This window comes from Mobula hypostoma, chromosome 12, assembly GCF_963921235.1.
Source record: "Mobula hypostoma chromosome 12, sMobHyp1.1, whole genome shotgun sequence".
Taxonomy (NCBI): domain Eukaryota; kingdom Metazoa; phylum Chordata; class Chondrichthyes; order Myliobatiformes; family Myliobatidae; genus Mobula; species Mobula hypostoma.
Window position 1 is genome coordinate 98,149,869 of NC_086108.1, and position 17,475 is coordinate 98,167,343.

General features: G+C 40.8%; 1 protein-coding gene across 6 annotated transcripts in view; it reads right to left on the reverse strand.

The window, feature by feature from the left end:
• The window catches only part of LOC134355027 (volume-regulated anion channel subunit LRRC8D-like), a 138,431-nt gene that overhangs the window by 17,930 nt on the left and 103,026 nt on the right, over window positions 1-17,475 (reverse strand). Inside the window, exon 3 of one of the 6 annotated variants that reach the window (XM_063064679.1) lies at window positions 2,458-3,200. The exons of 4 other annotated variants lie outside the window; for them this stretch is intronic. The gene's annotated coding sequence lies outside the window, so the exon portion shown is untranslated. Of the gene's footprint in view, window positions 1-2,457; window positions 3,201-15,591; window positions 15,842-17,475 lie in introns of all 6 variants that reach the window. One more of the 6 variants, XM_063064678.1, reaches the window with a different exon arrangement.

Here is a 17,475-nt window from a genome sequence, read left to right on the forward strand (position 1 = left end):
TGAGAGGACACATTGATGTTAGGGATCTGGAAGGCCACTGACACACAAGAAACTGCAATCCAGAAAGAGCTCAGCAAGAGCTAACTCTGCCAATATTTCAGAAAGTAGTAAACTGGTTACATTACAATTACGACTGTCAAATTTTATATATAAAAAGCAGAAATGCTTGTAATATCCAGTAGATCAGGCAGCATCTGTGGAAAAAGTAGAAGTACGTAATGCTTCAGATAGTTAACTTTTCATCAGAATAATGAACGGGTAGACTAGCATTTCTCCCCAAAGCCCCACTATGTAGAGAGGCAAGGAAACTTGCATGGAATTTAGGAAGATTCTATTTTGAGACAAATAGTTGGAGAAAACAAATTTATAATAACAATTAGTTTCCATAGCAATTACATAATAAACTCAAGAAGTTCTACAGATGCTGGAGATCCAAAAGCAACACACACAAAATGCATGAGGAACTCACCAGGTCAGGCAGCATCTATGAAAGTGAGTAAACGGTTGATGTTTTGGGGCTGAGACCCTTCGTAAGGGCTGGAAAGGAAGGGGAAGGAAGCTAGCGAGAAGGTAATAGGTGAAGCCAGGTGGGTAGGAAAGGTAAAGGGCTGGGAAGGAAGGAATCTGATAGGTGATGCAAGTGGACTATAGGAGAAAGGGAAGGAGGGGGGGACGTGGTAGGGAAGTGAGAAGAGTCCAGAGTGGGGAATAGAAGAGGGGTGGGACAGGGGAAGGAGAAATTCATTCCATTATGTCAGGCACAATATAAGGTGTTGCTCCTTCACCCTGAAGGTGGCCTTCGTGTAGCACAAGAGGAGGCCGTGGACAGACATGTTGGAACGGGAATGGGAATTAAAATGTTTGACCACTGTGAAATTCTACTTTTGGTGGATGGAGTGGAGATGCTTGACACAGCAGACCCCCAATTTTCAATGGGTTTCACCGATGTAGAGGAGGCTACATCAGAAGCACTGGACACAATAGACAACCCCAGCAGATTTACAGCTGAAGTGTTGCCTCACCTGAAAGTATTGTTTGGGACCATGAATGGATTTGAGGGAGCAGGTGAATGAGCAGGTGTAGCATTTTGGCTGCTTGGAGGGATATGTGCTGCGACAGAGATCAATGGGGAGGGATGATTGGACAAGGGAATCATGAAGAGAGCAATCTCTGTAGAAAGCGGTAGGGGGCAGGTTGGAGGTAAAGGTATGTTTCATGGTAGGATTCCTTTGGAGATTGTGGAAGTTGCGGAGGACGAGGAGACCATTGGCTCCTGTCACTGCCCTCAGAGAGGCTGTTGGGTCCCAATGCACTCAGAAATGTTATTAAAATTCTGAGATTTATGGATTGGACTGTAGTTCATATTGGCCTCTTTCAGTTCTGTGTCTTTTTTTGTGTTCTTCCCAATTCTTTCTGTTACCGATTTGCAGGAGCAAGGGAGGGTTGGGGTCTGAGAGTTTTTGTTTCATTTTATTTTTGTGTGGGGGGGATTGAAGTCTTTCTTTCAACTACTTCTATGGTTTTCTGTATTTTATGGCTATCTGGAGAAGACAAGTCTCAGAGTTGTATTCTGCAGATGTACTTTGATAATAAAGTGAATGTTTGTAAAGAGAAGAGGAACTATCACTGGTGGAAAGATGGGGTGAGTGCAGATGCTCGGGAAATGGAGGAGATGCAGGTGAGGGCAGCATCAGCGGTGGAGAAAGGGTAACCCTATTCTTTGAAGGAGGAAGACATCTCTAATATCTTGGAAAGAAGTGCTGTACCCTGGAACCGATGCAGCAGAGACAAAGGAACTGAGGAACGGGAAGAGGATTTTTTTTCTCTCCACAGGAGACAGGGTGGGAAGAGGTATAGTCAAGATCACTGAGGGGATCAGTAGGTTTATAAAAGATGTCAGAAGGAGGCAGAGAGATCGAGAAAAGGGAGCGTGGTGACAGAAACAGACCAAATGAATTTAAGGGTAGGGTGGAAGTTGGAGGCAAAGTTGAAGAATTTGATCCATTTAGCGTGGGTACATGAAGCAGAACCGATGGAGTTGTAGGAAGAGTTGGGAGCATTACCAGAGAAGACTTGGAACACGGACTGATAAGGGTAGTTAACAAAAAGCCAGGTATAGCTGGAGCCTGTGTGGGTGACCATTGCTACCCTTCAAGTCTGAAGAAAATGGGAGGATTAATACAGTCACAGCCATTTCTGATTTTGGAATCTAAGCCAATCAAGATGAGATTATTTAGGGCAGCCCTGGTGCTAACTTTCTGTCAGTACTTCAATAATCTTGAATGAAGAGAAACGGTTTGAACTTCCATATGTCTGAAAGCAGAAACCATACAGAAAGGACTAAACTGACATTCAACTTGCACGAAGTACAAGTTCCGAGAAAAGACAGTTTTAATCCTTGAGTCACTGCAAGAAATCGAATGAAATCAACTACTTTATAGGAAGTAGTCCATCTACCTCACGATTCATTTCTGTCAGTTATTTACATCAAACGTTTTCTTTTTTGTTCTAATTGTGTTCCTTCTTGCTAAATTGGTTCAATTTATGTTTATTTTGCGAATGCTGCTAATCTGATGCTGCAAGTAAGTCTTTCATTGCACTTGTGCATACACAAGTTCATAAGAGGAATGGAGCAGAATTAGGCCATTTGGCTCATCGGGTCTGCTCCATCACTTCATCATGGCTGACCATGTTCTCTCTCAGCCCCAGTCTTCTGCCTTCTCCCCGTATCCATTCATATGCCCTGTACTTGTGCACTTGATAGTAAACGCAACTTGGATTTTGAGGAAAAGTACAATCCACTGACAGATATTAGTAGTGCACTATTGGAACGTCTTCTCAGTGTCCACTCAGCTAGGCCTTCCAGCTTAGATTAGATCCAAATTCAAATCCACGTGGGAAAGTATTATATCAATAATCTAAATTCTTCAGTTTGAGATAATCTGAGGAAAGGACAGGTACGTCGCATCTGGAGTTTTCCGGTTAGCGGACGATTTCCCCCCACGCCTCTCTGACGTAGTGGTGGAACTGCGTACGAGGCAAGTTACAGCAGTGGTTTGCCACTGCCTTCTGCCGGGTGAGTTTCCAAAGAGATCACCAGCTGGTAGCCCAGCACGGATGGAAAGCATGCGGGGGAGCCGGCTGGATTCGAACTCCGGACCTTTCGTCTCGAAGTCTGGCGCTGATGCCAGGTCTATAATCTGAGGAGAATAGTTAAATAGTTAAATTTACAACAGATTCATGCTGTATTTAACTTTGTAACCAGTACTTCATTTGAAGAGGGTAGGCAACAATATCAATATACACAAGTTGCTCCTGCTCAGATTCTCATATTTATGATTAACAAGTCACTGCAGGTCTAGTGGATGAGCGGTATATGGTATGTTACAGAACAATTTCATAAATCAGCAAAAATGTGGGAGAAAGGAATTTGCAGGAGGTGGAAAATACCAGTGAGGAGTCTGAAGTTTGCTGCCCCTATACATGGAAAACTATTTTAAAGGCCATAAAGACAAAGCTATGGACCATAAACTGGAAATAGGGCTATCCAGATAGTTGGATGAATTAGCCAGCATATATGATGCTGGCCAAATGGTCTCCTTCAACATTTTATAGTTCTACTGAGACTGAAGTTGTGGTGAACTTGCATTGCTCAGGAAGGGTAGTGAGAACAAGCCAAAGAATCACAGGCTGGTGAGCCTGTCTTCTGTTGTAGGGGAGTTACTGGAGGGAATTCTGAGGGACGAGACCGACCATCATTTCCATAGTCAAAGCCTGATCAGGAATAGACAATATGGTTTTGTGGAGAGTCATAACTGACAAATCTTTTGATCTTTTTAGGGAGGTAACTAAGGAGATAGATCAAGCTAGGGCATCGTATGTATGCTGAAGGCATGTTCGATTCAACGATTCAAAGATTCAAAGTACATTTATTATCAAAGTATCTATGCAGTATACAACCCTGAGATTTGTCTTCTCACAGACAACCTCGAAACAAAGCAACCATGGAACCCCTTCAAAGAAGGACATTAAATTCCTTACTCACCCAAAAAAAAAACAAATCGCGTAAATGGCAAAAAGCGAGTGAAAAGCACAGAATATAAAACATCAAACCACAAAGTGATCGAAACAGTACAGGAGTGTTCAGTTCAATCCAGCACTGCGTTTGCTTGGACTTTAGTAAGGCCTTTTTTTTTTATAATATAATTTTTATTGAGTTTTCAAAAAGAATACATGAAAAGATAAAATCTACCCTCCCCCCTCCCCCCCTCCCATACATAGTCCTACCTAAAAAGAAAGAAGAGAAAAAAAAAGGAAGAGCCGCCTGGGTATTGGAAGGTTTTCACATGCTCCATGGGATTCAAAATAAATTTGGTATAATTATTCGTTACTTTCCCCAAGGGACCAAGATCTTTATCGGAGCACTTAAATATGCCATCCTATCTTTTGTAAATAAGGGCGCCAAATATTCAAAAATGTTACATATTTATCTCTTAAATTATAAGTAATTTTTTCGAGTGTGTTACGTACCCCGTAACTGGGTTGCCAAACCAGCAGAAATGGATCACTCAGTTGGAGTCTGGAGTACTAGAACTAAGAAAGTTTTATTAAAGAAACAAGCAACACAGTAACCGAAAGGATAATAAATGCAACAGTTCAGCGATGATAAACACACATGTGCACAGAATTAAGATAACAGCATCAATCAAGCTCTATCGTTGTCTAGGGGTAAATGACCAAATTTCAAAGTGACTCAAAGTTCAGTCCAGTTTAGTAGTTCAGTTCGCAGTAATCGTTGCCATGGCGATGGACAACGTGGGGGAAGAGAGAGATAGAACAGGAACAACTGATCATTCAGACACGGCTTCACTCACAGACCGGCGAGATGGCTCACAAGCAACTTTTTTGGGCGGGTCCTTGGTAATGTCACCTGAGGTCACCGACTGTGACCCCTCCTCCAGATGCGGTCGATCCTCTGCAGTGAACCCGGCACCCAGGCAAGGGCGGACACACACCGGGTTCCCGCTGATCGTACCTTTCCACCCTGGCCGTTGTCTGGTACTTCTCACCCACTCGTAAGAAGCGTACCGCTTCCAGGGTCTCGTTACCTCGGGTGGCGTGTGTGTCCTGCCTTAGCGAACCTGTCCCTTTTTATCCCCCTGCTGGGGCATCGCCTGTCCACCACTTCAAACAGTTCAGGGTTCAAAGGGGAAGCCGCTCCCGACAGCTCTCTCTCCCACGTCCCTTCATTACACATCTCCAGACGCTGCTCCATTGTTCCTTATCTCTCCTTCCCCTGAGGGCAGGTGGCAGACCAACTGCTGATGTCACTGATGCTAACCCAGGCCAGCAAACATCTTAATTTTATGTGTATTCTCGTCACAAGTGGAATAGAACTAGCCATTTCGTTATTCCAACGATCCATACTTAAATACGAATCAGATTTCCAAGTAACTGCTATAGTCTTCTTAGCTACTGCCAATGCAATTTTTATAAGTTCTTTCTGATATTTATTCAATTTAAGTTTCGGCTTTATCCCTTCAATATCACCTAATAGAAATAATACAGGGTTATGTGGAAGTTGAGTTCCAGTAATTTGTTCCAATAAGACTCTTAAATTTATCCAAAAGGGTTGAATTTTAAAACAAGACCAAGTAGAATGTAAAAAAGTACCAATTTCTTGATTACACCGAAAGCATTTATCGGATAGATTTGAATTTAATCTATTTATTTTTTGTGGTGTAATATATAATTGGTGTAAAAAATTATATTGTACTAATCTAAGTCGAACATTTATTGTATTTGTCATACTGTCAAGACAGAGTCTTGACCAATTTGTTTCATCAATATTAATATTCAGATCTGTTTCCCATTTTTGCTTTGACTTATGGATTCCTTGTTTAATTGTCTGTTCTTGAATCAAATTATACATACAAGAAATAAATTTTTTAATTTTCCCTTTTTGAATTAAAGTTTCAATTTCATTAGGTTTTGGCAAAAACATTGTTTGACCCAGCTTACCTTTTAAGTAAGCCCTTAATTGAAGGTAACAAAAGAAAGTATTATTTGATATTTTATATTTATCCTTTAGTTGTTCAAATGACATCAATATACCTCGTTCATAACAATCTCCTATAAATTTAATCCCTTTTTGGTACCAATTATATAAAAGTTGATTGTCCATTGTAAAAGGAATAAGTCTGTTTTGGAACAAAGATCTCCTTGCTAATAGAGATTTCTGTATTTCATTATCAACATTTATCTTATTCCATAGATCAATCAAATGTGTTAATATAGGAGATTCTTTCTTTTCCCGTATCCATTTGGATTCCCATTTATATATAAAATCTTCAGGTCTATTTTCTCCTATCTTGTCTAATTCTATTTTAATCCATGCTGGTTTTCGATCATCGAAGAAAGATGCAATAAATCTAAGTTGATTTGCTTTATAATAATTTTAAAAGTTTGGAAGTTGTAACCCTCCTAACCCAAATTTACATGTCAATTTTTCCAATGATATTCTTGACATTTTACCTTTCCAAAGAAATTTTCTCACACATTTATTTAACTCTTGAAAAAATTTCTGTGGCAATTGTATTTGTAATGTTTGAAACAAATACTGTAATCTAGGAAATATATTCATTTTTACAACATTGACTCTACCTACTAATGTTATTGGTAGTATCATCCATTTGTCAAAATCTTCTTGAATTTTTTTCAATAGTGGTAAATAATTAAATTTATATAAATTCTTTACATCATTATCAAGTCTTATACCTAAATACTTTATACCATTTACCAGCATCTAAATTGGGTTACTAATCGACATTGACTATAGTCTCCTTTAGTAAGAGGTAAAATTTCACTTTTATCCCAATTTATTTTATAACCTGATACCTTCCCATATTCATCCAATCTAGAAGATAATTTATGTAACGAATGTTGTGGGTTTGTTAAGTAAATCAAAACATCATCGGCAAAAAGATTAATTTTATATTCCTCCTGATTAACTCTAAAACCCATAATATCTGGATCAATTCTGATTAGTTCTGCTAATGGCTCTATCGCCAGTACAAATAAAGCAGGTGATAATGGACAACCTTGTCTAGTTGACCATTTTAACTGGAATGGTGTTGAAATTTGAGAGTTTGTCACTACTTTAGCTTTAGGGTTAGAATTTCAAGTTTTAATCCAATTTATAAAAGATGTTCCTAACCTATATTTTTCTAATACTTTAAATAAAAAATCCCATTCTAATCTATCAAATGCTTTTTCTGCATCCAAGGCTACTACTGTACTCTTCTCATCCCTTTTTTGTGCCAAATGAATTATACTGAGTAGCCAGGTTACATTATCTGCCAATTGTCTATTTTTAATAAATCCTGTTTGATCCATATGTATTAATTTTGGTAAATATTTAGATAATCTATTCAATAAAATTTTTGCTATTATTTTATAATCCGTATTCAATAGAGAAATAGGCCTGTATGATGTTGGTTTCATAGGATCTCTGTCTTTTTTTGGCAATACTATTACAATCGCTGTTGAAAAAGATTCTGGGAGTTTATGTGTTTTTTCTGCTTGACGTATTAGTTCCATAAAGAGAGGAAATAATAAATAGTAAGGCCTTGACAAGATGGCTGATCTGGAAGTTTAATGAATTTCAACTTAGTTAAGTATAAGGTGATGTATATTGGTCTGATGAATGTTATGGAACAGCGGGAGCTGGGAATGCAATGCATAGTTCCCGGAGAGCAGCTCCGCAATTAGATAGGGTGATGAGGAAGTCATTTAGCATGCAGGCCTTCATCAGTTAGGGCAGCAAATTTCGGAGAAACCCTTGTCGTGGTTTGGAGGCTGGCGTGCCTCAGTGACCCAGAGAGCTGTGTTGGCTGGAGTCAGGGCTTCATGCTTTGGCTCTTGGAAAGATCACACATGCCAAACAGGTCAAAGAGCAGAGGGCAGACCAAGAGTGGTCCACTGGTATTCCAGGTTCAGGGGTTCGGCTAACAATCCTGACTGGTAAAACAAAACTGCCACTGAACAGCAATGAAGAGTCTTTCTACGTCTGCGCACGGCAGTACTCCTGAGTTTTCACCCTGAACTACATGAGTGACAGTAGTGAAAACTGAGAGGAAACTCTGAACAACAAAGATGGAGGACCTTCATTGCTGCATTAATTACCAGCGCCGTAACGGGCAGTAGAGAGTTATGCAAATCACTGGTGAAAACTTGGTCACCCTGTCAAGCTAGAGAGGATGCAGAAGAGATTAACAAAGATACTCCCTGGACTAGAGGGTCTGAATTATAGGGAGAGGCTGGCCATGGGCAGCTTTATTCTTTGGAGTACAGAAGTATGACAGGTGGATTAAAAGTTGTTTACAAAATAAGGGGTATGTATGTTGGACAGTCATTGCCTTCTCCCAGGGGCAGGGAGTCCAAAACAAGAGGGCACAGATACAAGAGAAGAGGAGAGAGACTTGAGGGAGACCTGAGAGTTAACTTCTTTACATAGAGAGTAGCAAGACAGATACAATTGCAATATTTAAGAAGCATGGAGGGGAAGAGCTTCGAGTGTAATTGAAGTGCCAGCAACTGGGACTAGGATGGAGGATATTGTGGTCAGGCTGTACTAGTTGGGCTGAAGAGGCTTTCCATGTTATACCAAAATCAATCTAATCCTTCCTTCCCACATAACTCCCCATTTCTGCCTGTTCATTCTCCATCAGATTGTTGCCTGAGCTGCCTGGGTTTCCAGTGTCTTCTGTTTTAATTCTGTGATTATCAGTCCTTGTTCCCATGGGCACCTCTGAAAACTTCTCACGTCTTCCCTCCAGAGAAGAACTCTATCTGGCAAATCAACGGAATTGCCATCTAAAAAGAGACTGCAATTCTTCAGTGAACCTTTGCTGATGCTGTTCCGTAACTTTAATTTGAATGGCATATTCCACGTTTAAAATGAGAGATAAGTAGACCTATTTTAGAATCACTTTCGTGCAATGCAGCAATGTGACAGAATGGCTTTTTAGAGCAGCTCATGGTCGAGCCCATTCCAGGTTCAGCTATTCCAGATTAGATGCTGTCCGATGAACCAGAATTGATTTAGAAAGCTCAAGGCAAAAGAACCCCAGGGGCAAGTGATCATAATATGATCAAATTCACCCTGAAATTTGAGAAGGAGAAGCTAAAGTCAGATGTATTAGTATTACAGTGGAGTAAAGGGAATTACAGAGCTAGAATGGACTGGAAAGGAGCACTAGTAGAGCAGCAATGGCTGGAATTTCTGGAAGCAATTTGGAAGGCACAGGATTTATACATCCCAGAGGAAGCAGTATTCTCAAGGAAAGATGAAACAACCATAGCTAACAAGAGAAGTCAAAGTCAACATAAAAGCCAAAGAGAAGGTATATAATAGAGCAAAAATTAGTGCGAAGTTAGAGAAATGGGAAGCTTTTAAAAACCAACAGAAGGTAACTAAAAAGTCATTAAGGAGGTAAAGATGGAATACGAAAGTAAGCTAGCCAATAATATTAAAGAGGATACCAAAAGTTTCTTCAGATACACAAAGTGTAATAAAGAGCCTAGAGTGAATATCAGACTGCTGGAAAATGATGCTAGGGAGGTAGTAATAGGGAACAATGAAACAGCAGATGAACTGAATAAGTATTTTCAATCAATCTTCACTGTGGAACACATTAGCAGTATAGTGGAAGTTCCAGGCGTCAGGAAGCATGAAGTGTGTGAAGTTACCATTACTAGAGAGAAGGTTCTTGGGAAACTGAAAGGTCTGAAGGTACACAAGTCAACTGGACCAGATGGTGCACACCGCAAAGTTCTGAAAGAGGCAGCTGAAGAGATTGTGGAGGCACTAGTAATGATCTTTCAAGAATCGCTAGATTCTGGAAAGTTTCTGGAAGACTGGTAAATTGCAATTGTCACTCCACTCTTCACGAAGGGAGAGGGGCAGAAGAAAGGAAACTATAGGCCAGTTAGTCTGACTTCAGTGGTTGGGAAGATGTTGGAGTCATTATTAATGATGAAGTCTCAGGGTACTTGGAGGAATGTGATAAAATAGGCTGTAGTCAGCATGGTTTCCTCAAGGAAAAATCTTGCCTGACAAACTGTTGAAATTCTTTGAAGAAGTAACAACAAGCAGGATAGACAAAGGAGAATTGGTTGATGTTGTGTACTTGGATTTTCAGAAGGCCTTTGACAAGGTGCCACACATAAGGCTGCTTAACAAGCTATGAGCCCATGGCATTACAGGAAAGATTCTAGTATGGATAAAGCAGTAGCTGATTGGCAGGAGGCAAAGAGTGGGAATAAAGGGAGCCTTTTCTGACTGGCTGCTGGTGACTAATGGTGTTCCACAGGGGTCTGTGCTGGGAACGATTCTTTTTATGTTATATGGCGATGATTTGGATAATGGAATTGATGACTTTGTTGCAAAGTTTGCAGAATATATGAAGACAGATGGAGGACTGGTAGTTTTCAGGAAGTAGAGAGGCTACAGAAGCACAAGACAGATTAGGAGAATGGGCAAAGACATGGCAGATGGAAGACAAGTTGTTGAGAAGTGTATGGTCATGCACTTTGGTAGAAGAAATGAAAGGGCTGACTATTTCCTAAATGGAGAGAAAATACAAAAAACCAAGGTGCAAAAGGACTTGGGAGCCCTTGCGCAGGATTGTCTAAAGGATCATTTGCAGGTTGAGTCTGTGGTGAGGAAGTCAAATACAACGTTAGCATTCGTTTCAAGAGGTCTAGAATATAAAAACAAGGATATAATGTTGAAACTTTATACAGCACTGGTGAGGCCTCACTTGGAGTATTGTGAGCATGTTTGGGCTGCTTATCTTAGAAAGGATGTGCTGAAACTGCAGAGGGTTCAAGGGAGGTTCACGAAAATGATTCCAGGATTGAATTGCTTGTCACACAAAGAGTGTTTGATGGCTCTGGGCCTTATTCGCTAGAATTCAGGGGAATAAGGGGTGACCTCATTGAAAACAAGTAAATAGTGAAAGGCCTTGATAGAGTGGATATGGTGGGAGTCTAAGACCAGAGGACACAGCCTCAGAATGGAGGGGCATTCTTTTAGAATGGAGATGAGGAGGAATTTCTTAAGCCAGAGAGTTGAATCTGTGGAACTGTTTGCCACAGGCCAAGTCTTCATGTACATTTAAGGCAGAGGTTGATAAATCCTTGATTGGCCAGGACATGATGGGATATGAGAAGGCAGGAGGATTGGAGCTGAGAGGAAAATTCAATCAGCCATGATGAAATGGCAGAGCAGACTAATTCTGCTCCTATATCTTATGATATACCTCTTCAGCCTTTTGTATGGAGCTTAGCCACATATATCCATTTAATTTTTAACAGAAGGGATTCTGCAGATGCTGGAAATCTTGAGCAATATACACAAGATGCTGGAAGGACTCAGCAGGTTGGGCAGTACCTATGGAGAGGAAAAATCAGATTACATTTTTTCTTTCAAAGAATCTTTGCCAACGATTAATGTGAAGAGTCTCTACCTCCAGACACAACCACTTTGAGTACTTCTGATGAGCCAGCTTCCACAGCTCTCTGGGGGCAGTGATAATCCACTCTCTGAAATATGACAATTTTTAAAATACTTTCGTTTAAAATGTCCAGTTCCTTTTCTTGAAGATGTATCCTCTTGTGGAACAGTACAGCACAGGAACAATGGAAGCAGATACAATAGTCATGTTCAAGAGATTTTCAAATGAGCAGATGAATAACCAGAGAATGGTGGGAAATGGATCATCTGCAGGCAGAAAAGTTTAGTTTAATTAGGTGTCATGCTTGGCGCAGACATCATGACATCATGAACTGAACAGGCCTGGACCTATTCATTCTATTCTATGTAACTGACATAAAACAGGAGGGCACTAGAATACTAGGCAGATCAGGTAGCTCCTTAGGAGAGAGAAACAGAGAAAATATTTTAGTGCTGATGACCTTTTACTAGCAAATTTAATAATGACAGTCTATTCTGATAATGCATCTGTTTTTAGTGAATGTTCTTTTAGTTGTTATTGTCATTAAAATTTAATTGAATTATTTGCTTTTATAGAATCTTCCATAATTTTAAGGGAAGCCTTCAAATGTTAAAGGCATCTCACTTATAAAAAAAAGTGAGAGATCTTCAGCTCTTATATTTTACTGGAATATGAGGCGTATGCTTTACAGCAGGGATTCCCAATGTTTTTATACCATGTTCCCCAGGTTGGGAACCCCTGGATTATAGTATAGTTCTTGACCAACATCAGGTTATTGTTGATTATCATTTCAATGCATTGGGGATTTTAGGATTGCCTGTACAATGCAGATCTTGATTGTTGGAAATGCCAAACCAGTGGATAGACTCAACAGCAGGAGGATTAGAAAGTTTGAGATCAAAGGAAATATGCTGTTAATGGGCTAGTGTTATAATGACAGCTCTGATGAAAAGGAATGACTAATGGCTAGAAACAAACAGGGGAAGTGCAAAGTTGGAAGAAGCATTCCTGGTCCAGTAGTTTTACTGAGACCCAGGAGCTACACAGGCATGTGAATATACTGACAGAATATTTTTATCGAACAGACTCTGAGTCAGCGTCTCACTTTTCTTGATCTTGAATTTGCCCAAACCTCAGAGCTCAATCTTGTTCACTCTTCTTGCTTGTGCTTTTTGTTTTACTTTAGCTTCCAATCCAATAAAACCTCACCCCCATCTCCAACTGTGTAATCTTAATCCTGCATACAAGTCATTTCTAGAAGTTTTTGGAAAGAATAGAGGGCTACGTGGTTGGCACAACGTGATGGGCTGAAAGGCCTGTACTACGCTGTTTTATTCTATGTTCTATCAAGGTCTGCTAGATTTTCAGAATATATTAACTAACTTTCTAACCATGGACTTCTCTCTCTAAACCTCGAACTCCTTTTAATGGGGCATCACGGGCAGGATGTGAATGTACAAACTCCTTACAGACAGAGGTGGAATTGAACCTAGGTTGCTGGTGTTGTAGTAACGTTATGCTAACCTCTACGCTACCACGCGATTTAATATTCTACTCTCATTTTTTAATCCTGTGGAGTAACCTTCTATGTTTGATGATATTGAACATCTTTTGGAAACACAACTACATTACCTTACCTCCTCAAGAAGTTCCAGAGAACACAGAACACAGAAGAATACAGCACAGAAACAGGCCATTGGACCCAAAATGTTGTGCAAATCCAGCTAAAAAGCAAAATTAAAAGAACACCAGAACACTAATCCCTCCTACCTACACCATGTGCATATCCCTCCATCTTTGTTACATGCATGTGTCTATCCAAACGTCTCTTAAAAGTCTCCAATGTATTTGCCTCTACCATCATACCAGGCAGCATATTTCAGGCATCCATGACTCTCTGAGTAAAAAGCTTACCCCTCACATCCCCCTTGAACCTATCCTCTCTCATCTTCTAAGCATCCCCTCTGGTATTAGACACTTCAACCCTAGGAAACAGATGCTCTCTGTTCACTCTATCTATGCCTCTCAGAATCGTGTAAACCTCTATCAGATCTCCCCTCTGCCTCCAACACTCCAGAGAAAACAGCCCAAGTTTACCCAGCCTCGTGTGATAGCACATGTCCTCTAAACCAGGCAGCATCCTCGTAAACCTCCTCTGCATCCTCTCCAAAGCCTCAACTTCTTTCTGATAGTGGGGGGCGACCACAACTGTATGCAATACTCCAGATGTGACCTAACCAGAGATTTATAAAATATAATTGCATGGTGAGAAGGCGGGGGAGTGGGACTAAATGGGAGAATGGATCAGCTCATGATAAAATGGTGCAGACTCGATGGGCCGAGTGGCCGACTTCTGCTCCTTTGTATTATGGTCTTATGGTCAAACAAGATCGCTCTTCCATTAAATCACGATGACACTGCAAGGCTTTGTTACAACATTCCAAACATCCTGCGATTATCTCATTAATCATGGATTGCAGCATTTTAGCCATTGACACTAGTTTGGCTACATGCTCTGTGGTTTCCTACTTTTGGTCTCTGTTCTAGAATAGTGGCATTACATTTCCAGTCTTCCTCTGGAACCTCTCCAAAATCTAGGGAGCTTTGCTAGAAGCAGCCAACAGCATGCTCAAGAGATGAACACCAGATCACTTTAGCTTTTGAAATAACGAGGAGAGGGCATTTCAAAGTTTCAGATGACACTTCATTTGGAAAAGTACTAAGTAATAGGAACTGACATCAAGTAGATGCAGAAATTTCCGAGAAGACTAGAATATAAAAGCAAGGATCTGATGCTGACGTTTTGTAAGGCATTGGTTAGACTACACTTGGAGTATCGCGAGCAGTTTTGGTCCCCTTATCTAAGAAAGAATGCACTGGCATTAGAGAGGATTCAGAGGAAATTTACAATAATTATCCCATGAATGAAAGGTGTGTTTCATGGCTCTGGGCCTGTACTCTGTGCAGTTTAGAATGATAGAGGGATCTCAATGAAATCTATTGAATATTGAAAGGTCTAGATAGGATGTTTCCAATAGGGAAAGGATCTAGGACCAAAGGACATAGCCTCAGAATAATGTCCTTTTAGAACTGAAATGAAGAGTAATTTCTTTAGTCAGAGGGTGGTGAATCTCTGGAATTTATTGCCACAGATGGAAGGAAAGTCATTGGGTATATTTAAAGTGGAGATTGATAGCTTCTTAACTAGTAAGGATGGCAAAGATTATGGGGAGAAGGCAGGTGAATGGGATTGAGAGGGATAATAAATCAGCTATGATGGAATTGCAGAGGGACTCAATGGGTGAATATCCTAATTCTGCTCCTATCTCTTATGATCTAAGTGGAGAGTCACATGTCAGACAGCACTTAATGCAGAGAGGTGTGAAATTTTACAGTTTGGAAGGATGATGAAGAAAGGGAGTACAAATTAAAAGGTATCATTTCAAAATTGGGTGCAAGAAGAGGAAGATGGAGTGGGAGTGGGCATTTGTGCTAAAACAACCAATAGTAGAGGCAAGGTAAATAACATGCAAATGAGATGTTAGGAATACTAACAATCAGGATGGTTAGTAACAATACTAACAAACAGTAAGCAAGTTATTCTTATCTCTGGCTACATCCTTGGTGAAATGTGTCATTCAGTTTTGGGCATCAGAGTTTATGAAGAATGCCAAGTCCTGGTGAGGGGGCAGAGTGGATCTACTGCATTGTTAATTATGGCTTCACTTCCACAGCTGCCGCTATTGTTCTCCTTAAAGGAGGACATGAAATTTGAATTCACATTTTTGATAAAGATGCCGTTGACTCTGTACCCTGCCTTCAAGTTCAACTTCCCAAACTGTTATTAGTTAATAAATGGATCTTGCAATGAGAAAAATGAAGTTCAAAATACACTTATTATCCAAGTATGAGTACTGTGTACAGCCTTGAGGTTTGTCTCCCTGCAGGCAGCCACAAAGCAGAGAAATTCAATAGAACCAGTTAAAAAATCCACACAACAAAGACCAATTTGTGAAAAAGGACAATTTGCGCAGACAATAAAAAGTAAACAAATAACACAGGGAAGACAAACCGCAGAGTCCCTGAGAGCGAGTCCACAGACATGGAGCCAGGTCCGCCTGGAGGCGAGTAGAGTCGGTCCAGGAGCCGGGTGGCTGCAGGCCACAGCCATGGAGTCAGTCCAGGAGTCCGATGACTGCAGGCCACAGCCACTGAGTCTGTTCAGTGCTGAGACGAGGCATTGTTCCCACAGAGTCAGAGGGATCGTGGCAAGCCAGTGAAGAGTGGACATTCTTTCTTTACAGGTTTACAGCCAAGTAGACCTGGAAGAAAATTACCAAGGATCTCTGTGCAAGTTGATGATGCCTACATCTTGTGGAAGCATGCAAACCAGGCATATCCCCATCATTATTCAAATTCAAAAATTAGATATGCAAAGGGATTTGGGATTCCTAGTGCAGGATTCCCTAAAGGTTAACTGCCAGGTTGAATCAGTAGAACGGAAGGCGAAAGCAATGTTAGCACTCATTTCAAGGGGACTAGAATACAAAAGCAATGCTGTAAGGCTGAGGCTTTATAAAATATTAGTCAGGCCATATTTAGAGTATTCCGAGCAATTTTCAGACCCATATATAAGAAAAGATGTGCTAAAATTGGAGAGGTACCAAAGGAGGTTTATGAGAATGATACCAGGAATGAAAGTGATAACTTATGAGGGATATTTGATGACTCTGTGCATGTACTTGCTAGAGTTTAGAAAAATGAGAGGGAACCTCGCTGAAACGCTGTATATTAAAAGGCTGAAATAGAGTGGATATGGAGGGGATTTTACCTATAGAGGGGGAGTCTAGGACCAGAGGACACTGCCTCAGAATTCAAAGACATCCTCTTATAACAAAGATGAAGGATTTCTTTAGCCAGGTGGTGATGAATCTGAGGAATCCATTGCCACAGACAGCATGGAGGCCAAGTCATTGGGTATATTTAAAGAGGAGGTTAATAGGTTCATGATTGTCAAAAGTTATGCGGAGAAGACAGAACAGTGTGGGGAGTGGGGGAAAAAAAGTCAGTCATTATCAAGTGGCAGAGCAGACTTAAGGGGTGAATGGCTTAATTCTGCTCCTGTGTCTTATAGTTTTCTGAGCTCTCTTGCAGTGGGCAGCAGACAGTGAGATGGTGCTGAGATCAAAAGCAGCAGGTAGGAGTCTTCCTTGGGCAAGGAAACAGGCAGCAAGTAGGGGCTTGAATTCCATATATTTACAGTAGTATTATGTTATGTCTTTAATCTGCACATGTAAGATATGTATATTATATTACCACATGTCTGTCGTCATCTTGAACTCTGCTGTTGCTGCAAAATGCTAATGATTGCATTTATACCATAAGGCTACAAGATTCTTGATCAGGTACACATACAGCAAGGTAGAGTTGCAGTTAGCATTGCCATTTTATAGTGCCAGTCACCTGAGCTCAATTCCCGCTGCTGTCTGTAAGGAGTTTGTTCATTCTCCCTGTAACGGGGTGAGTTTCCTCCGGGTGTTCCAGCTGTCACCCACACTCCAAAGATGTATGGGATTGTAGGTTAATTGGTCACGAGTGTAACTGGACGGTGTGGGCTCGTTGGGCTGAAAGGACCTGTTGCCATGTTGTGCATCTAAGTAAATAAATAAATAACACACGAGGCTGTACACAGGAATTGGAAGACAGAGGCCCAAAGATCAAAGGTGAATCAGAAGTCAAGGCCCAAGGACTGGATGTCTGAGCCTGCGGGTCTACTGGGGAAGTTGAAGCCTCGCATCTGTCAATCCATGAGTCCACTGGAGACTGGAGGCCAGAGACTTCCTGCCCTAGGATTGGAGGACTATATGTGGGAGGGAGGAATGGGGCTCGTTTTCCTGTGGTTGCTCCTTGTGTCTTGTGAACATGGTGCGCATGTTATGCTTTCTGGGACTGTGGG